Source organism: Cynocephalus volans, chromosome 2 (assembly GCF_027409185.1).
Source record: "Cynocephalus volans isolate mCynVol1 chromosome 2, mCynVol1.pri, whole genome shotgun sequence".
NCBI lineage: Eukaryota > Metazoa > Chordata > Mammalia > Dermoptera > Cynocephalidae > Cynocephalus > Cynocephalus volans.
Genome location: NC_084461.1, coordinates 62,083,272 through 62,102,117, shown reverse-complemented (window position 1 = coordinate 62,102,117; position 18,846 = coordinate 62,083,272). Strand labels below are relative to the sequence as shown.

At 37.1% G+C, this 18,846-nt stretch overlaps 1 long non-coding RNA gene across 1 annotated transcript in view; it reads left to right on the top strand.

The window, feature by feature from the left end:
* LOC134369117 (uncharacterized) overlaps positions 1-12,803 on the top strand; it is a 39,994-nt gene extending 27,191 nt beyond the window's left edge. The window contains exons 2-4 of the long non-coding RNA XR_010022591.1: positions 5,178-5,285; positions 5,890-5,996; positions 12,685-12,803. This is a non-coding gene — a long non-coding RNA (uncharacterized LOC134369117). The remainder of the gene's footprint in view (positions 1-5,177; positions 5,286-5,889; positions 5,997-12,684) is intronic.
* The last annotated feature ends 6,043 nt before the right edge of the window (positions 12,804-18,846 follow it).

Genomic DNA, 18,846 nt, shown 5'->3' with positions numbered 1-18,846 from the left:
AGAATCTTGATCTCAATTCGTTTGGATGTACCAGTCATGCATCTCTAAGCTACAGGGAAATGTTCTAAGAAATGTGTCATTAGGCGATTCATCATTGTGGGAATATCACAGAGTGTACAAACCTAGATAGTATAGCCCACTACACGCCTCCAGCTCCATTATTATCTTATGGGACCGCCATTGCGTATGTGGTCTATGGATAACTGACTGTATACCCACAAGTGGGATTGCTGGATCATGTGGTAATACAGTTCGAGTTTTTAATGCCAAGCATCTTTGCATTCCTGATATTAACACTTGATCATAATATTAATTTATAATACATGATTAGATTCAACTTTTATTGAGAATTTTTTACATCTGTATTCACAAATTAAATGGGTCTATATTTCTTTTCTATGTTGTTCTTAGCTGTCTTTCAGTTACATTAGGCTTATAAAACAAGCTGAAGCAGGGAAAATATAAAATAAGTCTTTAGAATCTTGTAATGCCAGCAAATAAGAAAGTGCTTGAAAAAGAATAGGGGAATTGTGAAAAAGGTCTCAGGAGTCAAGCTGAAAGAGCTCCCAATGGCCAAAACTGGAACAATTTGATCAAAAGTTATTTAACAGTAGTATTGGAATATAACCCATAGAATAAAATAAATGTCCATGAGTCCATGTTGATATTAATGGGAGAAAAGGGATAGCCTTTCTTTACAGAATTCCAATTAATGTTTAGAAGGAATGAGAGAAATAGATGACATTTTTCAGTGTATATACATCATTTTTTCCTATAATAAAGAGAAAAAAAGAGAGGGAAATAGAATATCACTTTTAGAATTCTGCAACAATAATTGCTGCAGGCAAGAAGATCAAGCAATGAATGTTAAAGTTAGTGTGCAGAACCTTAAGAAGAAAAAGGGCATTTGAATAGCCTCAAAGTATCTTTACCCAAATCTTCATTTATTACAAAGGGAAAAATAGTAGCTAATAGTAGCTTTACAGTGGAGACTCCTGGTAGACACCACCTTAACCAAGACATTGACATTAGTATCACCAGTAATGAGACTTATCAACATCATGTCCCCCTTAATATAGTGCATACAGAAGGGCTGTAGTGCATACAGTAGTATTCAGGGCAAAAATGCATAAGCTCAATCTCAGCATGAGAAAACATCTGACAAACCCAAACTAAGAATTGTCTGCAAAATAACTGATCAGTAATCTTCAAAAATGTCAAGGTCAGGAAAGACAGGCTGTCACAAATTGGAGGAGGCAGAGGAGATACGACAACTAAATGCTATGTAAGGTCCTGAAACAGAAAAAAGATATTAATAGAAAAGTGGTATAATCCAAAGGAAATCTGTAGATTAGTTAGTAGTATTAGACCAGCATTATTTTTTTTTAGTTTTTATGGTTACACTATGATTGTGCAAGATTTTAGCATCTAAAGAGGCTGGATGAAGGGTATAGAGCAACTCTCTGTTCTAGTTTTGTAAACTTTCCGTATCTAAAATTATTTCAAAATAAAAATTCAATTAAAATTGTAAAATGAAAAAAAAATTCATTTTTATTGTATAGATTTTTTTTAGATTGGGAAACATTTGTTCTCTTTATACTTTTAAAATACTTTCTGGAACAATTTGTATAAGTCAGGAGTTAACTGACTTTTTGAGTATGATAGAAATTGACTGTACAGCTCTCTAGACTGGGGGTTTTGAAAGGAAGGTACTTGACTGCCAATTTTTAACACTTAATTCTTTAATATTTAATTTTTTCACACTTCTTGGCCTATGCAATTTTCTATTTATTTTTATACTGATTTTGGCATTTTATATTTTCAAAAATTTATGCATTTCACTAACTTCAAATTTGGTAGTTTTCTTCCTCTTAAAAAAAAATTTGTGTTTTCTGTAGTAATTTCCCCTTACATTCTGTACTTGATTTATTTGCACATTGTCTTCTTGATTATTCACTAGAAGTCTATCCATACATGAATATTTTTTAAAAACTAACTTGGGACTTCATTAGCCTCCATTCCTCATTTGTAGGTGTGTGAGTATAGACACATGCACAGTTTTATTCATTTTTGTATTTATCTTTATTTCCTTCCTTCTTGTTTCTTTCAACATTCTATTGCCCCTTCTCCAACTTATGAGTCAAACCCTTAGCTAATTTTTGCTTTTAGCCATTCTTATCTCTTAATAAATATACTAAAAACTATATATACCTAAGACCTGTTTTATCTGTGTCCCTTTAAACTCGTAGAAAGAAGTAGCATGGTTAGAAGGCAATTTTTTAAATATGGAAATTTACCAAATTTGAGGATTTGAAAAAAGAGGGAGAGAAGAATGAATGTCCTGTCATCAATTGCTTTTCCCAGTAGGGTTTTTGCTGCCCTGATATTATAGACTTCAGCAGACTGAGCTGTAAGACGTACTTCCATGTCCCCGGGGCAGGCAAGAACTATCCAGAGGCCACGTAGGAAAGCAGAACTTTGTTTCTCCAACCAATACTGGCCCAACTGCCACTGGCTGCCCTGTGTCCTGCCTGCAGCCATCACCACCTCCCCGAGCCCTCCACGCCCAACACACACATAAAGACACAAGTACACACACATACACAGACATACGCACACACACAGGTTTCAGTCTCCCCAATGGTTTCTTGCTTTTTTTTTAGTTCCAGAAATCCACGCTTTCTTCTTACTTCCTTAGTTTCTCTAGGGTTGATATTGGGGAGATAGCCGGCAGGCTACAGTATTCCACCATCTTGACAGGAGCCAGAATGTTCTTCATTTTCAACATGCTCTTAGCTATTCTTTACTCTTTAAACCTGCAGATCATTCTAAAAATAATTTTGTCAGTTTCTTTCAAAAACTCTTACTGGGATGCTAATCATACTTGTCTCACAACTCTAAGTTAATTTGTGAAGAACCGACATTTATGACAGGCAATATTGCCATTCAGCTCTCTCATATGTGACTTGAGATATTCAATTATTATTTTATAATGCTCAATAAAGTTTTATCATTTTATTTATATAGGTCTCACGCATTTCTTGTTAAGATTTTCTAGCTATTTTATGACTTACTGCTATTGTGTGTGAAATACTTTTCCATTTTTACTTTGTAACTAGTTATTGCTGATTTACAGAAAAGTGTATTGACATTTGCAGACATGTTTACTATTCAGTGGCTCTACCATACTTTCCTATAAATTCTAATAACAAGAGAAAAATGGATTTTTAAATGTTTTCTCAAAAACCCATTTTCTTTTCACGATAGAGGGAAAACTTGTATATATTTGGAGTTTTATGATTTTCTTTGAGAGTGTATAGTCATTATATTTAATATCTTTTTCTCATCGTAAATGTAATACATGGTGGAAACTATAGAGGAAAGCTAAAAAGGTTAGTTAGATTGAGGGGGATTATAGTACTCAGTGATATTCAATGTTTATGTTTTCACGTGAGCGCACACACACACACACACACACACACACACACACACACACTCCTCTACATATTAGGAGATTGGCTTATGTCTGGAAAGTTCTCATGACTAAATTTCAAACATGACTAGACATGTCCAGTAGTCTGGTAGACAGCCAAAATGTGTGTTTTTGTGTTTGATTGTTGAGGCAGTTTGGAGGGCAAGTCCTGAGGAGTTTTCTTGGTCTTAAGAGATATCTCTTATGGACAAAGGAGCCAGATATGATAAACTCACAGGAACAAAACCTCAGTTAGGGAGGACCTGAATGATCCTGAGTCTATGTCAGTCACCAAATCTGCCCTAGCCCAGTACCCTGGGGTGCAGCTTTTGGTCCGATGAAGAGAAAGAGCTTTATGCTTCCCTATAACTCAGCAGGACATGGGCCCCAGAAGCACTTCTCAGAGGCCCTCTAACAGGGAACAATTTTAGAGGAGTGGGACAATCTCCCTTGCCTCCCACGTATGACCACACAGGACCCATGAGGGACTCCCAGGAATTAGTAGCCGGGTGTCCCAGATCTATAGCAGTGCCCAGTGGAAGAGCTTCAGCCCCTTGCCAACCATCAGTGTTTCCAGGAGAAGACTCACTGTGAGCACGTGTGAGACATGCCCTAGGGACTCCTAGTGTCATTTAGAGCAATAGTAGGGGAACTTGGAAGTCTTGGGTGAGCAGTAGGGAGAAGAGTCCATCTTCTGACTTTGCAATCTGAATTTTCAAAGTTTGTTCGAGACCTGAGGAGTCATGGATAATTTACATGTATATTTTTACCCTGGAAGTCAGGTCACACTTTACACATGTGGATGCATTAACCCGTGTCTTTAAATATTCTCTAAATACATGAAAAAGATTGAGGTAACCCTTTCCTATTTCAAAATACTTAGAACCACTTTATCAGTTGTCCAAACAATTTTGAAAGTCACCCCAATGGGTAATGAAAGGTACCCAAAATATTATTAACATTTTAACTATCAGGCCCTTAAAAGTAAAACTTTGCAAGTCAAGGTTCTTCAACTTCTATTTGACATCCTGTGAATTTTAAAAATTACCTTTGAGTGGTAATAACCTCAATATTTGCTATCTTACCAAAAAGAGGGAATCCTGAATCTGAGGGGGTCTCATTTTAGACTGCATCTGAGAGCTGAGCAGGAAGTTCCAATTTCAGTCATCTCATGAGTTCATCACTCAGCCCTGTGAAGATGACAACAACCTCAGTTTTAAAATGGAAGGGCCTTCACCATACATACTGTAGCTGGCCTTCAACACGTTGGTTCTCTCCAACACACACAGACACACATTCACTAATATATATAATACACACAAATATATCGATATGCAATTATATGTGATATATATACTCAAATACATGTGTATATATACATACATACTTCATTTGGAGGGATAGAGAGACAAAGAAGTAGAACAGGGATTGTGAAGCAGAATAAAACTCTGTCCCCACCACAGAACCACAGAACTAGACCTTTGTTTTAGCACATAGTTAGGTACAATTGATCCTCGTTATTTGCAGATTCTGTATTTACAAATTTGCCTACTAACTAAAATGTTTTTGTAATTCTAAAATCAATACTCATGGCACCTCCATGCTCATTCACAGACACACACAGAGTGGTGAAATATTTGAGTCACCAGAGGCTCCTGTTTCCAGCTGAGGTCAGGCAAGGTGATGCTCTGCCTTCTCATTTCAGCCTCGCAGAGAGACCAGAGGAGAGAGAGCAGGGGTCAGGGCAGTGAAGTGCAAGGAGCTGCGGCTCTGGGGCAGATGCATGGTGGGCACCTGTTAGTGGGGACCTCAGGTGAGTCACTTGCTTCTGAACCTCATTTTCTCTTTGGTCAATAAGAAAAAATAGAATCCATCAGGAGGAGTTGTTTTTAGGATTTAATATATATTTGAGATATGTATGTGTATGTATTTGAGCATGCATGTATAGATACACACACATATATGTATACATACATATACAATATAGATTTCCCCTAGGAGTAATGGTTCAATATTTGCTAATTTAGTGTTGGTAGCAAACTGTATAGAACATAGCTACTGCAAATAATGAGAATCTACTGTATCTTTAAATAAGATATTGTTTCATTTGCTTTATTTGGGCTTTAGAAAAATGGCATTATACTATGTTCCATCTTGTAAAACTTGTTTTTTTTCCACTTCACTCAATATAATTTGCGAGATTCTGCAGAATGTGTGTAGTGCTAATTCATTTATTTTTACCACTGTGCAGTACTTCACTGTCACAATTTATTTGTAAACTTTTGTATTATTTAGATAGTTTTTTGCCCTTACACGCAGCGTGTTATAACCGTCTTTGTAGACGTGCCAAGTTATCTAGAGGATATGTCCAACAATAGAATTACTGGGTTAGTCAATAATGCCAAATCATTTTCCAGTGTTGTGGTACCAGTGCACACACACTCCAGGGTGTATAAGAGATCCCTTCTTCTGTATCCTCATCAGAACTTGATGCTGTTAGACTTCTCAATTGTGTGCCAGTGTGGTAGGTGTAAAATTTGATTTCATTTGGGTTTTGATTTGCATTTCTTGCCTAATAATAATGTATATATACATATTCTCACGTATATATTAATCATTTGTGTTTTCTTTACCATACAATGTCTATTTCTGTCATTTACCTAGTTTTTTTCTTGGATTACTTATTTTTCTCTTATTGATTTCATACCTTTATTAATTCTTTATCTATTCTTGATACTAAACTCTTGTTAATTTATGTGTTGGAAATCTCTTTTACAACCTTGGAATTTATCTCTGCTTTTTTTTATGGTTTCATTTGATAAACAGAAGTTGCTAACTTTAGTTTTAATATTCTTTATTTTAATGGTTCCAGCACTTTATGGTTTATTCCCATTCTGCCTATTCTGTGTAATTACAACACAGAAATGATAATACAGAACATCTCTAAGGCACTCCACAGGAATAAACTTGAGTACAGCCCTCTGGTGGGGAGGCCATCACAGCCTCGCCGCTCAGAAGGAAGAAAAACTTACTTGACCCAATTTACCAGAATAACAACAGAAAAATATATTTCCCTTCAAAAAAAATTTTTAATCAGATTAGCAAACCCAGCTGTCTGGGTCCCTTTAATGCCCCCGAACCATCCTGTGTTAACGGCCTGACTCGGCCTCCCTGACTGTCTTTCTCACGCAGCATTGCCCCTGCCCCTCTTCTCTGCCTTTGTGTCCACTCCATTCTAAGGACTTTACTGATGAGAGATAAGTTAGTGAATAAATTGATGAATCTTTTCACTTTGTAAATTTTCTTATCATTGCTACCACTATCAGATTCCCCAGTCCTGAGGAAAAAAGCAACATTCTTTCTTCACATTTATGTAATCCTAGTTTCCAGTAATTCTTCACATGCATGTGTTAAAAAAGGAAATAAGATCATTTGACTACATATTTGACTTAAGCATTTCCTAGAATTTATAAGCAGGCTGCCCCGAAAGAGAGTGAAAGGGAGCTGGGAATGTTGGCAGGACAGAGGGAGGGATCTCTCAGAAAACAAGCAAACAGAAAGTCCCTTACTTGTCATTGGCCTTTTCCCTTTCAGAAAGTGGCTTGCCAAGTCAGTATGAAGCCTGGCTTCAGGCCATTACTCACATGTGACACCGCTGCTAGAGCTCCTGTCTGCACAGACGTGTGTGGATGAGTGTGTACGTTAACCTGTGAAAGTCCCTCAGCATTTCTGAACTTTCTGGGTTTGAAAACAGCTTGACACATAGAACCAGAGATGCTGAGAAAGAAAAAAAAAAAAAGGTTCAAAAACCAGCTCCCCTTCTCACAGAAAACCTTCCATCCAGGAGGGTGCTCCTTTCCTGGCTGGCCAGTGAGGCAGTGGTTTTAGAGGCACATCCCTTGTCTTTCAGAAGAATAGATCATCCCTACTCCTCTAGTATACCTTCTCTTTGGAAACTCTTATTTACGGTCTAATGTGTTGAAACAATACACATGGGTGCGCGTCTGGGATTGTGGGGGTGGGAGGGCTGGAGGACAAGAAAGCGGTCCCCAGCTTTGTGTGAGAAGTGAAAAGAGGTGGCAGCTTTTGCAGACCGATTCCAGCCTGTTTCCTCCTGCCAGAGTGCAAGTGCCAGCTGAGGCCCGACACCTTGTTTTATTGTGTGAAGACAGGAAAGAGATCTCTCAATTATCTTCAAATTAACTGCCTCTTGCCATTATCTGCTCCCTGAGGACCAATCAGAGTGTGTGTTTGAAAAAGCTGGGAGTCAGCCTACCACTTCATCCACTCTCCGGGATCCCATCCCACCTACCCCCTCCATACACACACGCAGCCAAAATCATCTGTGGCTGCCATTTCTCATGACAAACTTTAATGCTTTAATTAGGAAGCATCTGCGTGTCCACTCTTCACAAACACCATATGGTGCTCAGGACGAAATATGTTTCATTTTCATGAAGGCAAAGCCTCATGAAAGGGCAGCATTTTAAATAGCAATTGTTGTTCCCACATTGGGTGAAGAGTACATTTGCTGGGCTGCAGAAGAGACCACGGTTTTGAAAAGAATGAAAGGGTTTGTTCTCTACCTGGCAAAACTTGGAGGAAAAGATGTCTTATGTTAGAATAAACCAGAACTCTACTTTTAAGACCAAGAAATTCAAAGCCCTTTAGATGTATATTCCAAGAATCCTCTAAACATTCTAAAGACTTAAGATAAGAGATGTCTGTACTAAGGTTTCAAATATTAAACAGAATGGTAAAATAGCCATCTTTTACCCGGTGAATCTTTAGAAAATTTGGGACCCAATCTTAGAATGCCAAAAAGACACCCACTCACCAAAGCATTCCGCCTACACCCGCTTGGGAGAATAGCCCTTCAAGGGCATATGCGTGTGGGAAATTAACTACTTTGCTTCTTTGACAGCCATAGACTGACTTAGGAAATATGGTCCAATAGGATACAGTCCGTGGGTTTGTTTTCTTTTCCAATGTTGTGTCTTTGAAATAACAAATCTAAGTTTTCCAAAGTTCACATTTCTCTAAAATTCAAGGGCTTAAATGAGTCCAAGTTTTAGGATCTTTTCTCCAGTGAGGAAGAAGGGGAGATACAGGCCAAATTCCGACATGGGCCTTTTCCTGCTTTTATGCAAATCACTCAACATGCAAATGATTAAATAATTAAACCATTATGGTGTTTAAATAAGCCATCTACATTTTCTTCATTGCTCAGGTCAGCTACCAGTCTTTTGGTGGAGGCAATAGGAAAGGGTTTAGTACAAGTCCCTGTGGAGGGTGAAGGATTGGACCAGGAAGGGCTATAATTCGTCATTTTCATTTTAAAATAAATAAAGTAGTTGATGCTATGGAGTGAACCCCAACATCATGTGCCCAAATGAGGGGACTGGTTTCTTTCTTCCTCCTCACCAGGGTCCCTCTTCTTCCCTCCAGCCTGGGTGTCAGTCGCCCCAGTTTCCTCTTAGATGCAACTACATAATTATGAGCTACCGCATGTGGCTTCTGAGACACAACTTTAATTATCCAAACTCGAGCACACAACAGACTCTGTATTGAGTGAACAAAAGCCTATTAGAAGGTGATCCCCTGTGGTCACACTGTAATTATTGTCAGGGGCCATGGCGGCTATGGAATTATCTCTGCAATATCTCACTAACCTTCTACGCTAGAGTCACGTGAATGATGACTGGTGCCATAATCTCATTTTCTTTAATGGTGTGACACTGAAAATAAAAGGGTGGGGGTGGGGGGACTGCCTGGCTCTGGCCTGAAACTCAATTCAGAAGCTACCACAGATGTGCAAACACAGTACATCCAGCAATTATTGCTATGACAGCCTCTATCCTTACACCCAGCAAGAAAGGAGCTGGGAATGGAGGGGCGTTTCCACTCACAAAGTTAGCAATTGAGGCCCCCAGCAAGAACAGCAGAAGGCCGCCATAAATGAAAATAGACATGAACCACCCAGTGAAGTGGCTCAGTGTGTCATTTCCAAAGAAGATATTCAGGAAATTATAAAGGGTGTTCCACTGCAATGGAAAGTCTTGAAATAAAGGACATCAATGTGATACTCTTTTTTCTTTACTATAGCTAAGAACGTTTTACCCTCATGAGATGCTTACATTTTTTTTCCTTTGGACTCCCTAAGTAGTACATAATGCAACTCAATACAGTTTCCACTTAAAAATGTGAAGTCGATTGTACAGGTCCTGTTCCAGACCCTCAGGTCAGCTTGATCATACAGCTTTTAATGTAACCTAACATATAAATAAAAAGTATTAGGCTGAAAAGCTACTGCTATTTTAATTACTTGTTTAACAAAACGTCTTTAATGGTTTTCTTTGCATTTTATTGGCTGGACGGAGAGTAATGATTTAATCACAGCATAGAATCCTACATTACAAACACAGGAAAATTCTGACTTGTCATCAAAGAACTTCAATGACAAATTATATCATCAAATTATCACAAATTCTGTTTTCTTGCCTGCAGTACTAATCTTTTTCTCAGACCTGTTATGTTTTTGGAAGATGTGCTTAAACAAACCTATCCCCACCCCAGCCAGCTTCTCCTCATGATTTACCTGTGTCTGTTGTCACTTCCAAATTAGCAAACTGAGGCACTCAAGGACATGCATAACATGGACCCTGTGTGAACCTCTTTTGTCTTCCCTTCCTCACTTCCACATGCTATCTAAACTAAACTTTGTGGTGTTCATGATTGCCCACAGTGCTAGTCAATTTACTCCGTTCCCTCAGGCTGGAGTGTCCTTACTTATATCCCATCCCAGCCCTGATTATGACATCCTATCCATCTGTCCTGGACAATCTCAAGTATGACCTATCTCTGCTTATTTCCCCAGGATGTGTGGCTCTCACCTTCTTTGAACCTAAACAGCATTTTCTCGGCACGCTCACCTCCAGCAGTACCTCCTTCCACCTCTTCCACCCCGCATTGTAATCACTTGGGTGCTTCTCTCCACCTAATTCCAGAGTGTAAGCTCCTAAAGGCAGTGATTAGGAATTGCTCACCACTCATTCATTCGTTCAGCCATCCATCCATTCAACAGTTATGGGTCCATTATTGGTCCAAGAACTTTTATTGTACACCTATTGAATTCTAGGGATTGTTTTAGGAATTGAGAATCTAAGGATGGGAAAGGCTGAATAGGACACACTTCTCACAGTTGCTATCATCAAGGAACCGAGAGTTTAGCAGAGAGAAACAGCCTGTGTCTCAGCGTTCCAGCAGTGTCACTCAGGGCACACCTGGCACAGTGCCACATCCATGGCAGTTGCTCCAATGATATTTGTTGAATTTAGTCAGAGGTAAACTAAGTAAACCCAATTTCTCCTGAACTCATTTGTGAATATGAACAACAACAACAAAAAGCCAGTGTAAAATCTGGAATGTAGTTAATAGTAATGCTACCAATGTTGATTTATTAGTTTTGACAAATGTACCATACTTATGTAAGGGGAAATTGGGTGAAAGTTTACATGGGAATTCTCTGTAGTATCTTTGCAACTTTCCTGTAAATTTTAAATTATTCTAAAACAAAAATGTTTTTAAACAATAAACAAACAAATATATCTCCCCAAATAATGATAAACAGGAATATCATTGGGGAGCAGAAACCAATCTTCCTCACCCTTGCTCATATCAATCTCCATTTATGCTTCCATGCAGCCTTTCCTCAAACCGAAGCGATGATGCAAAGCATGGGCCCACTCACCCCATCTCTAACCTCTTGAGCTCTTGAGCTCTCTGAATGCAATTATAGGTCAAAGTCTTCTTGACTGGATTGGACAAGTTGGCCCAAGTGACATTTTGCCTTGAGGCACTAAGGGTGACATAGGCTATCCCTGGGGTACTGACCACAGCTCTGCCATTAGCCAGCTACCATTGTTTTGTTAATCTAATGAATGGTTCCATAGGAAATAACAGAGTGAAAGCTTATTAAGGGTGAAGGCTTCATCCATTAAAATGTCCTTTGTCCTTAATGAAGGTCAGTGGAAGACTGATTGTAGGAGGAAATCTTGCTTTATGCTCACCCATATGTCTTAATTAATCACCATGTCAAGCAAGTTCTCAGATTGAATTTGTGTTTGCCCTTATTCTCTAAAAGTTATGGGAGAGGGGATACTGAAACAATCCTAATGTGTTCTGCCATTAGACAACTGTGTGACATACAGCATCCTCTAAAATATGTGAGTTTATTTTCTGAAAGAAAATATTTTCATGTATTTCAAGTATACATTTTTAAAAAATTTATCAATATACAATGTAGTTGATTTTTGTGATTTTTTAAAAAAATCTCTAATCTCACTAGAACTTTTAGATTTGCACTGTCACATGGTAGCCACTAGTTACATATGGTTATTGAGCACTTAAAATGTAGCTAGTTTAACTTGAGATGTGCTTTAAGTATAAAGTTTATACATTGGATTTCAAAAACTTAGTACAAAAAAGGCAAAATACCTCATTGATAATTTTTGTGGTAATTACATGTTGAAATAATATTTTTAATGTATTGGGTTAAATAAAATACATTATTAAATTTAATTTCATCTGCTGCTTTTTCCTTTTTTAATGTGGTTAGTAGAAAGTTTAAAATTGCATATGTGGCTAAAATTATATTCCTGTCAGATAGGAATCTGTCTTAGAAGATCCAGAAAAATATGTTCAGTCACTGCCTGGGCCTACCTTCGCTGAAAACCTATTTTAGACCTGACTTCCAGGCAGTGAGGACATAATGAAAAGTGTGATTTTCCTTTATTCTCCATGATATAATAAAATAATCAAATTAGAACTAGCTGCTCCACTTTGCTTACAATAACACACACACACACACACACACACACACACACACTAGGGTACTTCAAAAAGTTCATGGAAAGATCCATATTATCTTTCAATTATATTTTTCCATGAACTTCTTGAAGAACTCTAGTATGTGTGTGTATATATACAGATATATATGCAACTGGGAATCTTCATGCCACTAGATTCTTACCAAGACCAGGAAGGGTCTGTCTTAGGCCCTGGAAACATGCACACAGCATAACGTCTTTGCTCTGTAGGCAGTTTGTTCCTTTCTCTGCTGATCATCTCTTTCCTCCTACCTCTGCAGTTATTCATCATCTACTTTGACAGCTTCTTCCTGTGTCTTCCCAAATTATCTTTATCTTTTACAGAAGAGTCTCTGCAGCTTGATGGAGAACTTCTTGAGGACAAAGCCCACATCTTAGTAATGATTGCTCCGTCTTGCTCCTACCTAAGGACTACTTGTTCTATTGATATGTATCAAAAGAATAAAAATAATAGCATCAGTTATTGAACACTAATATGTCTGATTTTTTTCTAGATGCTTTTCCTGTATTCTCTCATGGAACCCACAAAGTAACCCTGTGAGGTAGATGCCCAAATCACTTATATCTTACACTTGAGGAAACAGAGGCACAGAAAGTCTACAAAACTTACTAGATCTCACACAGGTAGCAAGTAATGGAGCTGGATTTAAATCCAGGCAGTCTCGTTATGCAACTGGCACAGTGTGAAGGTGGGCAGAAGAAGGCAGCATTGAGCTGTTTAAAAATTGACTTGAGGTGGCTGAGGATACCATGCTTGGCCTGAAGTGAAAGTATAGAAAGGTATAGAAAGGGCGAAATGGCTTGGGAGTCTCCTTCCCACAAGGGCATTTGTTTCTAGAAACATAAAGCCACGTTCTAGGCTTTCCGTCTGCTACTCTGATTTATTTTGACTTAAGTAATGATCCATCCCACACAACCACACACCAGAAGACACATGCTGCTGGCAGCCATGCAGGAGCCGCTCATGGTGGCGTGGGCTGTGTGGTAAGAACTGAGGCCTCTGCAGCCTCTGCCCAGAGCGCTTGCGGCCAGTCAGCCAGGCTCCAACCCTGTCAGTCATCCTGACTGAGGACAATCATATCACTGCTCTGTGCAGAGCATTATACTTTGAGCCCTTCCTTGCAGCTCTGCATTTTTGATGCTTCCACAGTCCACTTGACGACTTGGAAAAGAACATTTGGGAAAAGCCAATGATAACAGACACTTGGCATTACAAAACCTCTCCCCTTGTCCTATTTTAAAGAGTTCCAGGCAAAAGGTGGGTGGAGGGGGAGGGGGGAAGGAGATGGAGGGAGGGGTCACGGTGAGAGACAGACAAGGAGCATCAAGGTGAAATGGTAAAACACCCAGCGAGTGTCACAGGTGACTGTGATTCTAGTTCCCGTTATGATATTAATTAGTTTTATGACCTTAACAATTCACTTTACCTCAGGGTCTCAGTTTGTTCATCATTAAATGAATGAGGTGATTTTGTCCCTAGAGTTGATCAAACAAAATATATTGGCATATAAAATGGTATTGTAGGCATATTTCCATTTTTTAAAAAAGGGTAAGTACATAAATTGATTCACCTCTGCCAATTCTCTTGCGTATAAATGGTACATGGAGCAAGCTATTGCCAGGGAAATTCATTGGAGGTTAAAAACAAGTAGTGTACACACATGATGGTTGGTTCAACCTTCTAAACTGTAAAAATGGTTTTCTGGTTGCTCTTAATTTACAGTGCAGAACAGTCTCCTAAATGATTCTGGGCGTCTAAGAACTTGGCTTGTTATTCACATCACCAGCTTCTGAAAATTTCTTCTTCCAGTTAGCAATTAAATTTTACACTCTGCACTGTTTAAGAGATATTTTCTTTTCATAGCTGAATCCTATTAACACAGAACACAGAAAGATCTTTCCCAAGATCTAAAAAAAGAATACAATGCAATTGTCTCAAACTTTAAACAAACGGCTCATAAATGGCCTTTATACAATATTTCTTTCCTGTCTACATAAAGTTTCAATGTATACCTTCTGGAGAGTGTACATTTCTTGGTGTCATGGGAGTAAGTTGTGTTTGGAAAACACATAATATGAAGTACTACATGTGACTTGTCTGGGATAGTAAGCTCTTTCACAAAGCTTAGCTATTTATAGATGTTAGCATCTGTCTAATTTTAGACTGTCTGTCTAATTTTAAGTAGTAAGCCCTTTAGGCATCAACCATGACTAATTGCATGTTTTGCAGAGTATTTAGCGCATGGTTAGTGCTCGATAAATGTTAAATAATTGAAAATGTTAACAATAATCATATTTGTAAGCACATTGCACAGAGACTGCTCCTAAATATGTTTCAGCGGAGAACTCAGTGCATTGTTGGCAGGCAAACACCGTGGAATGATAATAACACCAAATGGTCCTCTTGTTTTTTTCCAGAAATAAAAGGGAAATTTAGTGACACATACTGATTTTAGGGTCTGTAGTAGGCGGATAATGGCCTCCAAAAGATGTCTGTGTCCTAATCCCTGGCACCTGTGAATATGTTAGGTTATACGGCAAGAGGGAATTAAGGTTGCTAATCAGCTGACCTTGAGATGGGAAGATTGTCCCGGACTATCCAGGAAGGATCAATGTAATCACAAGGGTCCTTACAAATGGAAGAGGGGGATAAGAGAATCACACTCAAAGAGATTCACAGATGCTACAATATTCCCTTTGAAAATGAAGGTAGAGGCCACAGGCCAAAGAATACAGGTGGCCTCTAGGAGCTGAAAACAACATGGGAAGCTGACTCTCCCCTAGAGCCTCCTAAAGGAACAATACTGTTAACACTTCAATTTTAGGACTTCTGACCTCCAGGACCGTAAGATAATAAATTTATGTTGTTTTAAGCCACTAATTTTGTGATAATTTGTTACAGCAGCAACACAAAACTAACAGAGGCTATGATTAGCATAGATACGTTGGCTGACCATTGTTGATGAGAGGTTCGTATGTGCCCTAGGTATGAACCAGAATATTACCCAACGTTATCTCAGAAGGATAACAGGAAAAAAATCAGAACACAAAATCTCTGGGTTTACTAAGATCACCATTATGCAGAAGCGTGTACATGAATGATAGAAGCCTAGGAGGCAATATGGACAGTTGTTTGCATAAGACTTGTAAAATTGTGATTATTTTTTTCTTTTTAAAAAATTCCCTTTAATGCTCAAGAATGAGAACATGTCTATATTCCAAAAGCCCTTCTCTGGTCTATATAAAAGAATGGCAAACCCCTCACTCATCTCAAATCCTGCTCTGGCACGTTGCAACCGTGATAGGGATTTCCAGGGCACCAAACAAAGGGGGCGCATTTTTGGGTACCAGAAACCCTTAGGGCTAAAGTCTTCCCTCAACTGTCCCAGGTGTGAATGTTCTGCATTCAGATCCATGGTGGAACAGATTGATGGAATAATGTCTGTTTTTAATCACATCTCATCTTCCATCCACCAGCTATGGTCAGAATGCCTCACTCTTGAGGAAGAGACCCAAGGCACCAAATCAAAGAGAGCAGAGAAATATTGAGCTCTGAAAACAGCTTTCCCCTCACATTTTTAAATAAAAGTTACAAAGTTAAGCTATTCTCAAAGTCTTCCCTGGAATGTTTCACTACCTGGAAAGAAAAACACAGTCAAAATAAGTATAGACTTCTAATGTTTATTCTTTCGAATGTAAATGGAATATTTTCTGGGATTATTTTTCAAGATACACTAGAAAAAACCTCTTAGATAAAATTTTTAAGCATTTTTTTTTCATTTCATATATTTTATTAATGATAGCTAAAATCTGTCTTAGCAAATTATATTGAGCTATATATCCCAATTATGGTCGATTCTCATATTTCAACTAATAAAATTTTATGTTTTCCACCTTCTATTTTCAAAAATTAATTATATACTGGCTGCCAAATAATTAGCTTTTATTGGTTTATATCTTTCTCTTTCATAGCATACAAGGAAAAATGTCTAATAAAATTAATGTCTAATGAAATTAATGGAGTTATTTTTTATTTTTATACATGATTGCACCTTATAATTGCCTCCTAAACCCCAAATCAGTCTGATACACACACATGCACATAAGTTTACAAAAAATTGCCGTGCCAATTACCAATTACCAAGAAATTTGTTGAACTCTTGCTTCATATATAACTTATTATCTTACGTACATATTACCCTGTGTTATTATAAATTAGAACAATATATTCGTTTATCATTCTGTATTTATAACATTTTAAACATGAACTAATTGTGTTTAATTGTCATCATTTAAATCTTGACCTGTCTTACAGGATGTATTTCATAATTTATTTCCCTTTAGATCTTATAATATTTCTCAAAACATACGTATATCAACATGTTTATTTCAACTGAAAATTGAAGTCAGTTTTTTTGACAGGAAGTAATTCTTCTTTGACTAATTTGTTTGAAAATTACTCTGGTCTTTGCCAATTAGGGTTTACAGTCAATATTTCCCATGATTAAATTAATTATATCTTCAGCTTCTGAAAAAAATACGTATTTAAAGCATATAATAAGAAAAGAGCATTTAGCAAAAGGTATCATATTGGCAAAGCTATAATAAAATTAGCAATATATTCCTAACTTTCAAAAATATATCAGGTTAAGTAGAGTGCCTCTAGTAAAAGAGTAAAAGTTTAACTTATTTAAGTTATTTAATAAGTCTTGGTATGATTTTGGTATACTTCCCAGAAACGGAGAAAGTAAATGACTATAATGCCAAATTATTTTCAAACCAAATGGTTTCCAATTCTTTCATTTGAACAGAATTGAGAGTGCCTAATAAAGTTGTTAGCTAAATAATCCTTAAATATGAATTTTGATGATAGATTATTATCTGATTTTTTGGCTCAGAACTCAGAAGTTCAAAGAATTGAGTAAAATGCCATAATGAAACTTTCCATTTTTATTTCCTTATTTGTAAGAAGAAAATTTCTAATGTTTCTATCTATAAAATAAAAAAATACGAACAGAATTAATGTTGAACCTTGTCTTATTTTAGCAGTAAGTCATGGAACACATAAAACTTTTTTCTTAATGCTCCATTTATTTGATTAAAAGACAAAAATGATTACAATGTTTCCTCTTTACGTTTAATAATTACTTATAAAATATGTTATATGTTTAGGTTGTTTTGCTCAATTGAGTACTTATGACAAGTAAAATGATAAATGAACCCAGAAGAAATTTTTAACTTTTAGAGCAGCCCTGTTCTGTAGAACTTTCTGTATCAATAGTAATATTTTCTATCTGTGCTAATACAGCAGCCACTAGCCACGTGTGGCTATTGAGAGCTTGTAGCTAATATGGTGGGGGAACTGAATTTTTAATTTTATTTAGTTCTAGTTAATTTAAATTTAAATAGCCACAGGTGGCTGGTGGCTACCATATTGGATAATGCAGACTTAGAGCTTTATGAATACAGAAAATAAAACCAATTTCCAGTTCATGTGCATACTTTTCTTATAGGTATACAAGAAAAGTTTGATAGGGTAATCAACAGAAACCTTTAAAGACTTTACTATATTTTTACATAAAATATATTACATTTGGATAAAATTCTGTGCAGGTAATAAAATGGAAATACAGGTTCAAGGGGAAGAAAAAATATAAAACTTGCAAATGTTTGAATAGATCTTGCTCATCAATATTTTTTTTAACTGGATCATAGTGGTTATCAAACCCTTATAGTATTTAATTTCTTAGATACATTTAAAAGAAGAATGTAGCAGTTTTCTTTTTAAATGTCAATATTTACAATAGTAAGGAATTTTATCCTTGGTCATATTTGAATTTCAGCGATTCTAAGAGACACAATTTTTTTCACATTTTAATGTCTCTTAAATTAGGGTGCATCTTACAATGACGGTGGGTCGTAGTTTAACTAACAGTATTCTTTCTTAGATGTACATAATATAATGCAATAAATATGATGCATAGTATCTTGCAATCAATGGACTCTAGGATTCAATGGAATATGATATTTAAACATAAGATAGAAATTTTGGATGTTAACTCAAAAAGGGGTGTGGGTACATCGTTTTTCAAAATTCTGCAATTATGTGAGCAAAAACATTTGAAGACCACTGATGTAGACCATTTCCTGCTGAAGTTCAGTGTTTTAATCACAGCTTATTTGCATACACAGAACAGAGAGGATTACTTAAACTAGCCAAGCAAGGAGTTGGGCATTGGAGGCTGATAGTATAAGAATTTGGAGATCTCAAAGGAATAGAAGCACAGACTGTTCAGCACAGGCTGCTCTCATAAACTGGAAAATTCATTTTCCCAGACCTCTCACTTTTTCTTATACGCCATATAGTTTCTTCTCTCTGTTTTTTTCTCAAATCTGCCTCCACTTTCCTGCTTCTCCTAGCATAAACACTTGCACCATTCACCTATCAAAGCCCAGATAATGGCCTCAGAGCTGAGTCTACACAAC